This window comes from Bufo bufo, chromosome 5 (genome assembly GCF_905171765.1).
Source record: "Bufo bufo chromosome 5, aBufBuf1.1, whole genome shotgun sequence".
Taxonomy (NCBI): Eukaryota; Metazoa; Chordata; class Amphibia; order Anura; family Bufonidae; genus Bufo; species Bufo bufo.
In genome coordinates this window covers 553,060,873-553,067,759 of record NC_053393.1, presented here as the reverse complement: position 1 = coordinate 553,067,759, position 6,887 = coordinate 553,060,873, and the positions used below count along the sequence as shown (strand labels likewise).

General features: G+C 47.1%; 1 pseudogene; it reads right to left on the bottom strand.

Annotated features, from left to right (window-relative positions):
• Positions 1–399: 399 nt before the first annotated feature.
• On the bottom strand, positions 400–2,268 carry LOC121002642 (annotated as a pseudogene).
• Between the last annotated feature and the right edge of the window lie 4,619 nt (positions 2,269–6,887).

Genomic DNA, 6,887 nt, shown 5'->3' with positions numbered 1-6,887 from the left:
TGAGAGCCGCACGCTGGGTAAACAGGCCCCCTAAAACCTGCTGTGGACCAGTGGCGTTGCTAGGGCTGGTGTCACCCGGTACGGTAGAAAATAGTGTCACCCCAACCCCCCCATTGCCCCCCCCCCCCGCCCGGAGCAATAATTTTTTAGTCATATAACCAAAAATATGTTGAAAGAATGAAAGAAATCAAAGTTAATGCTTTTAAAAAATAATGTTTATTTTAAATCCAACCGCTTTACTGAATAAATAACATTTTACAACACTAAATTTAACAGGATAAAATTATAAATAATTAAATAACACAAAATTCAACATGAATAGTAAATAAATAAATAATTACATAACAGAAAATTGAACAGGAACAAATACAAGTGCACTTAAAGAACATCTCAATCAATTCAGAACTTTGCTTTCCTGGCCTTCAAAGCTGCAAAACTATTAATTGCTTCATCGAAATCAATGGTTTGCACTAATTCGCTTTCAACTGACAACAGTGCAAGATCGGAAAGCCTAGACTCCCCCATTGTAGATCGCAGATAATTTTTGATAAGTTTAAGTTTTGAAAAGCTCCTCTCGCACGAAGCCACAGATACGCAGATTGTGAGAAATAATTTCAGACATAGTGAAAGGTGTGGGAGAGACTCAATAAAATCCCATTCAGCTATGAAGGTCAAAACTTGTAAAGCTGCCCAATCTTTGACTTCTTCTAGGTCCAACTTTGCTGCTTTTAGGTGTCTTCTGAACATTGGTATCTCCAGTAACAGCTCACTCTCAGATACCTCATCATAGAAATTGGTCAGTTTTGGAATGGACACCTTTAATTCTCCTTCAGTGGCAGATATGAGACTCTTTGCTTGAACAGCCTCAAACATGCCTGCTACTTCCATGATGGCTCTTAATCTGGTCTGGAGTTCCAAATGAAAGCGATCAATGCACTCAAACCTCGCCCTCTTATTTTCTTCTTGGAGACTTGGGCTTCCAGCATCTCTTGCCAGTTCCCCTGCCATCCTCTTCTTGAACCTGGTTCTTCTCTCTACTGCAATTCCATATTCATCAGCTTTTAAAAGTGCCTGCTGAATTGCATTTTCGACTAGGTGACTGCGCTCCTCACACAGGAAAAGTCTTAGTGTCTCAAGCTTTGTCCCCACTTTATCGAGACTTAAGCCCTTAGTCTGCAGGAAGTGCTGTGCATCATCAACTTCCCTCAGTACATCAGACCAGAAGTGCAGGTAGCATAGAAAAGTAAAGTCACAGACAGCAGGTAGAAGACCATCACTTTCAAATTTTTGAAGAATGTCAGAACTGAGGTCAGCAGCTTTTTTCCCCTTTAAAGGGAAAAATCCTAAAAAAACTTATTTTACCTCAACTTTCCTGTTGGTGATGTTTACATATCTGATCACTTCAGACATCTGATCAGTATGCGATACGTCAGGCGTGCTGTCAAACATGATGCCAAAGTACTTTGCAGACTTTATGTCCGTTACAATCTTCGCCTTCACATGATTTTTCAGGACACTTATAAACTCATTCTGAGTTTGTGGAGACAGATAGGAGACAGACAGGTTAAGTTTACAGGTGTGCCGCTTTAACCTAATTAGGTGTTCCTTCAGTACCGGATCATACTTGGAAAGCATCTCAACCATCTCAAGAAAGTTCCCTTTATTCAAAGAAGACTCATCTTCATTGTGACCACGAAATGCCAGATTCTGCTTGGCAAGAAACAATGTAATATCCAGCAATCTGTGCAAAATGTCCCTCCACTTTTTCTTCTCAGTCTCCATCCTAGAAATAGTTTGGGCATCAATGGTTTCATGCAGCCTCAGTCCTGCTGCCAAAGTTTTCCACTTTTCCAGACAGTATAAGTGCTCTTCGGATGTCTCATGATTATATACCTTTGGGCTCAGTTTCCACCACTTCTGAAACCCAGTGACAAATTTGGATGTTGTATCTGTAGTACAGCTGGTAAAGAGTCGGCAACAAAAGCAATATAAATTCCCGCTGACAGGTGAGTAAACCATCCATGTCCTCAGAATTTTCTCTCCGTTTGGCATGACCTTGTAAAACCACACTTTTGAAAGTTGGCGCACTTCTCCTTTTGATGCAGCTTTTTCATCGGGCCTTTTGGTGACACTAAAAGGACCATCTTGGTTCTGGAAAGAAGCACTTCCTCTTTTCACAATTTCTACCCGAAAATGATCTGGAACCGGTATCTCCCAGAAGGACACATCAGATAAAATTTGCAAATCTTTTTCCGTAACTGCAGTCATGTCTTTCATAGTATACGGACTATGGCTTGAGTCACTTTCAGCACTCTCTTCTGCTTCAGATTCTGTCATTTCCATTCCTTGCTCTTCTGCTTGAAATTCTTCTATTTTCCCTCCTTACTCTTCTTCAGATTCTGCCATTTCCACTTCTTGCTCCTCTGCAGAAAGCTTTCTAGCAAAAGCATCAGAAGAATCAGCTTGATCAATTGGCGGAGTGTCTTTTGATGAACCCTGGCCATCATCTGGTCTTTTGACATACTTGAGCATGGATCCAGCAAGGGTTTTGATTGCTTCAATTTTTGCCTCTTTTGTTCTCCTTTGCTGGAATCCACTTGGCCTCTTTGACTTATGCACTCCATGTGGCATAGTGGAATATTCGCTTAGGAATTCAGACTTTGCTTTCTGAAATCCATTTGAAAAAAGGACTGTCACTGCTGTATGTGAGCAACAAGAGCATACACAGTAAATAGAGCTACTGACCGGACCCAAACTAGGGAGGATAAAGGGTGACCCCTGTCAGACCCTCAAAGCTCTCCCTATGCTGCTAAAGCACATGCCCGGATCCAAATGGTTGAACGAGGCATGCCCGCGTACCTAAGACTGATGACCACTGTAACCCCTACAATAGTGGAAGGGGCACGGCCACCGGTGCCCTGCTCAGTATATGGAGGGAACCGTGGTCGCCTCAGATCCAGTCAGAAAATAAACAGATACACTACAATGTCTGCACACTTAGCTGAAGGAGCTGCAGCAGCAGAGAAGACGGATCCAAAGACAGCAGGCAATATCCGGAGTACTTGCTGCAGCAGAACACAGGTCCAGTGAAAGGATAGCTTACAAGTGAAGATACTCAAGCAAGAGCTACAACTCAAATGAGAAATATAATCCACACCCTACAAGAGGAGGAGGGGTGATTTAAAGGCAGGGAAATCAAACGCAGGAGGAACAGCTGGGAGGAAGGAAACAGAAAGTAAAAACCTCATCACAGGGGCGGAGAAACAGAGCAGTGAGAACTCCTCCAAGCTCTAGTAGTGACATCATCACAGGGGTGGAGAAACAGAGCTGTGAGAACGTCTCAAAGCTCTGGTAGTGACAAGGACAGCATGAAAACATATAATTTGTCTCTTGTGCTTCTCATATTTTGCTAATGGTATGGATAAACCATATAATACACCGTAGTTTGATTTAACTTTGTGGGGGGGGGGGGGTTGTTGGAGGTGCTAGCAGACAGATCGCCGATGGGAAAGGGGGGTGCTAGTTGCAGGTCTGGTGGAAGTATTTTTGCCAACACAAGCAAAGCTACACTTTGGCGCATTCTTCCCCCCCCCCCAGAACTCCCCCTAACACCAGTATCCGGAGCCCACTCCAATCTCACAAACTCCCTACTGCCGCCCGCCGCCTCGGCTCCAGTCACACACCCCTGACCCTGTGTGTGAGGGGCTGTGCCGCACGTACGGCACATGTAGCACACAACACATCTGTCAGAGCACCCACCCGCAGTGGCGGATCCAGAGCCTGGTCTCAGGAGGAGCACTTCCAGATTGTTTTGTGTCGGCAGACAGAAAATAATAGCAGGCTCAGGCTGGCAAGGCAACTTGAATTATGCTAAAATCATTGGGCTAGGGCCATTTTAATGAACTCTTTTAGTGTGACAGTCGATTTGCATGTGGTCATCACAGGACTGTCGTGCCGGCCATTAGGCCATAGTAGTGTCACTATGACACTATGGCCGGTGTGATGGTCCCGTGATGACCACATGCAAATTGACGGTCACACTAAAAGATTAACTGTAGGCTATATTACAGAAGGCTGGTCCTGGTGGTCAGTGGTGCGGCCTGTGTTCTACAAGGCTAATTTACATATACTGAGAAATACAGGGCACACTACAGCATAATATACTGGAATCTACAGTATACACTGTAAATATATCAGTCCTCCAACCAAATAATAACACTGCCATACAATGACCAGATAACACCTCCATACAGTGACTGGATATAGGATATAAGGGGGCACAGTATAGAGCAGTGATGGTGAACCTTTTAGAGACCGAGTGCCCAAACTGCAACCCAAAACCCACTTATTTATCAAAAAGTGCCAACATGGCAATTTAACCTGAATACCAATATGGTCTGTCTTCCATGTACTTTATCATTTACATAGCTATAATATCCTGCCTACAGTCAATGCGCTGCCTGTGCTGTTTATAGCGCGCCCTGCACTGATGAATGGCAGAAAAAGTCTAAGGCATATCGGTACACCATAGACTTTTTCCCAGGGGGTGGGATGGGTGCCCACAGAGAGGGCTCTGAGTGCCTGACATCTCTCCAGGTCCAACCTGGAGTCCAGGTTAAAGTTTGGAAATTCCCCCCGCCCCCAAATATAATTAAGTAGGCCGCAGAGCGGCACAATGACAGAGTGTGGAAGTGGCATCAGCATGAGGAGACCACAGAGTGGCCCAATGACAGAGTCTAGAGTTGGAGTCAGCAGCAGCAGTGTCAGGAGAAAGCCAACGAGTGGCACATTGACCGAGTCTGGAGTTGGCAGCATCAGGAGAAGGCCAACGAGTGGCACAAGCACAGAGTCTGGAGTTCAGGGCAGCAGCATCAGGAGAAGGCCACCGAGAGGCAAAATTACAGAGTGAGGAGTTGGCAGCAGTATGAGAAGGCCAAAGAGTGGCACAATGATAGAGTCTGGAGGTGGCGACAGGAGCAGCATCAGGTGGATACCACAAAGTGGTCAAGGTGAAATAGTGTGGAGAGGGCAGCAGCATTAGCATCAGAAGACCACAGAGTGGCAAGGTGACATAGTGTGGATATGGCAGAAGCATCAGCATCAGGATACCACAGAGTGGCAATGAGAGTGTGGATGTGGCAGCAGCATGAAGAGACCACAGAGCGGTACAATGACTGAGTCTGGAGGTGGCGGCATCTTAAGGGGCGGCGTCATAGCGGCCGATGCCCAGGCCGCGCGCTCATCTTCATAACTTTCCACTCCCCCTTTCACCCAGAAGGCCCGCCCAGTGTCTTCAGCTTGTCCTCCTCCTCCAGTGGCCAAATCCCTCGCCTGCGCCGAGGATCCGGATGCCCGCAGGCCCGTACAGTGACACTCCTGCAAGCGCCGCATCGGAGGGCTGTTCAGAGCTCCAAGAAGAGGCGTGCCGTGTTGGAGCTGCCAGCCTGCCTACCTCCTGACTTTTGCAATAGCAATATTTTTACAGCACAGTATGTGTCCCCTATAATTTTATATAATAAATAAAGAGTCCCACAGTACATAATGTGGGCAAAATATACCTAATTACATAACATTCCCAATACATAAACTTATTTTTATGTGGAAAATGGTGCCAGGTGGTGTACCATAATAAAAATTCCAGGGTACACCCCCTGGCACCTAAGAGTATCACTAATAAAAATGTAAAATAGCCTTTTTTCACACAAAAAATTAATGTATTTATTGGGAATGTTATGTAATTAGGTATATTTTGCCCATATTATGTACTGTGGGACTCTTTGCACCGTGGACGTGACCAGGGCCTGTGCAAGGATTTTTTGGCAACACAAGCGAAGCTACATCTTGGCGACCCCCCCGCCCGCAGCTCACCTGGTCCTGGTTCTGTCTGCAGCAGCTGGCTTCTCCTCTGTGTGGTCCTGATATCTTTGCTCTGCTTCAATCTGGTTTGAGGACTGTACTTTTGCCCTATAAGACGCACATAGGTTTTAGAGGAGTATAATAAGAAACAATATTTTCCATTATACCTCAGGTCAGACCACCAATCAGACCCCCAATGTTAATCATACCTCAGATCAGCCCCCCATATCAGCCGTCAGCCCCCATCCATCATGCCCCTCATGTCAGCCGTCAGCCCCCATCCATCATGCCCCTCATGTCAGCTGTCAGCCCGCATCCATCATGCCCCCCATGTCAGCCGTCATGCCCTATATGTCAGCCGTCAGCACACCATGTCAGGCGTCAGCCATCAGCCCCCCATGTCAGCACCCCATCCATCATGCCCATGTCAGCCCCCATCCATCATGCCCCCCATGTCAGCCATCAGCCCCCCATGTCAGCCATCATGCCCCCATGTCAGCCGTCATGCCCCCATCCATCATGCCCCCCATGTCAGCCGTCATGCCCCCATGTCAGCCATCATGCCCCCCATGACAACCGTCAGCACCCCATCCATCATGCCCATGACAGTCGTCAGTCCCCATCCATCATGCCCCCCATGTCATCCGTCATGCCCCCATGTCAGCCGTCAGCACTCCATCCATCATGCCCATGTCAGCCGTCAGCCCCCATCCATCATGCCCCCATGTCAGCCATCATGCCCCCCATGTCAGCCGTCAGCCCCATCCATCATGCCCCCCATGTCAGCCGTCAGCCCCCATCCATCATGCCCCCCATGTCAGCCATCAGCCCCCCATCCATTATGCTCCCTAATGGGGGACAATGTTGGAGTCTGCACCATCAGGGAGGGGTGACATGATGAGGAACAATGTTGGAGTCTGTGCCAAAGAGGAGTGACGGTGACAGGATGTCACCCCCCCCTTCCCCATGGCACAGACTCCAACATTGTCCCTCCCTTCATGATTGTCCCGGGTCCCCTCATCATGTCATCC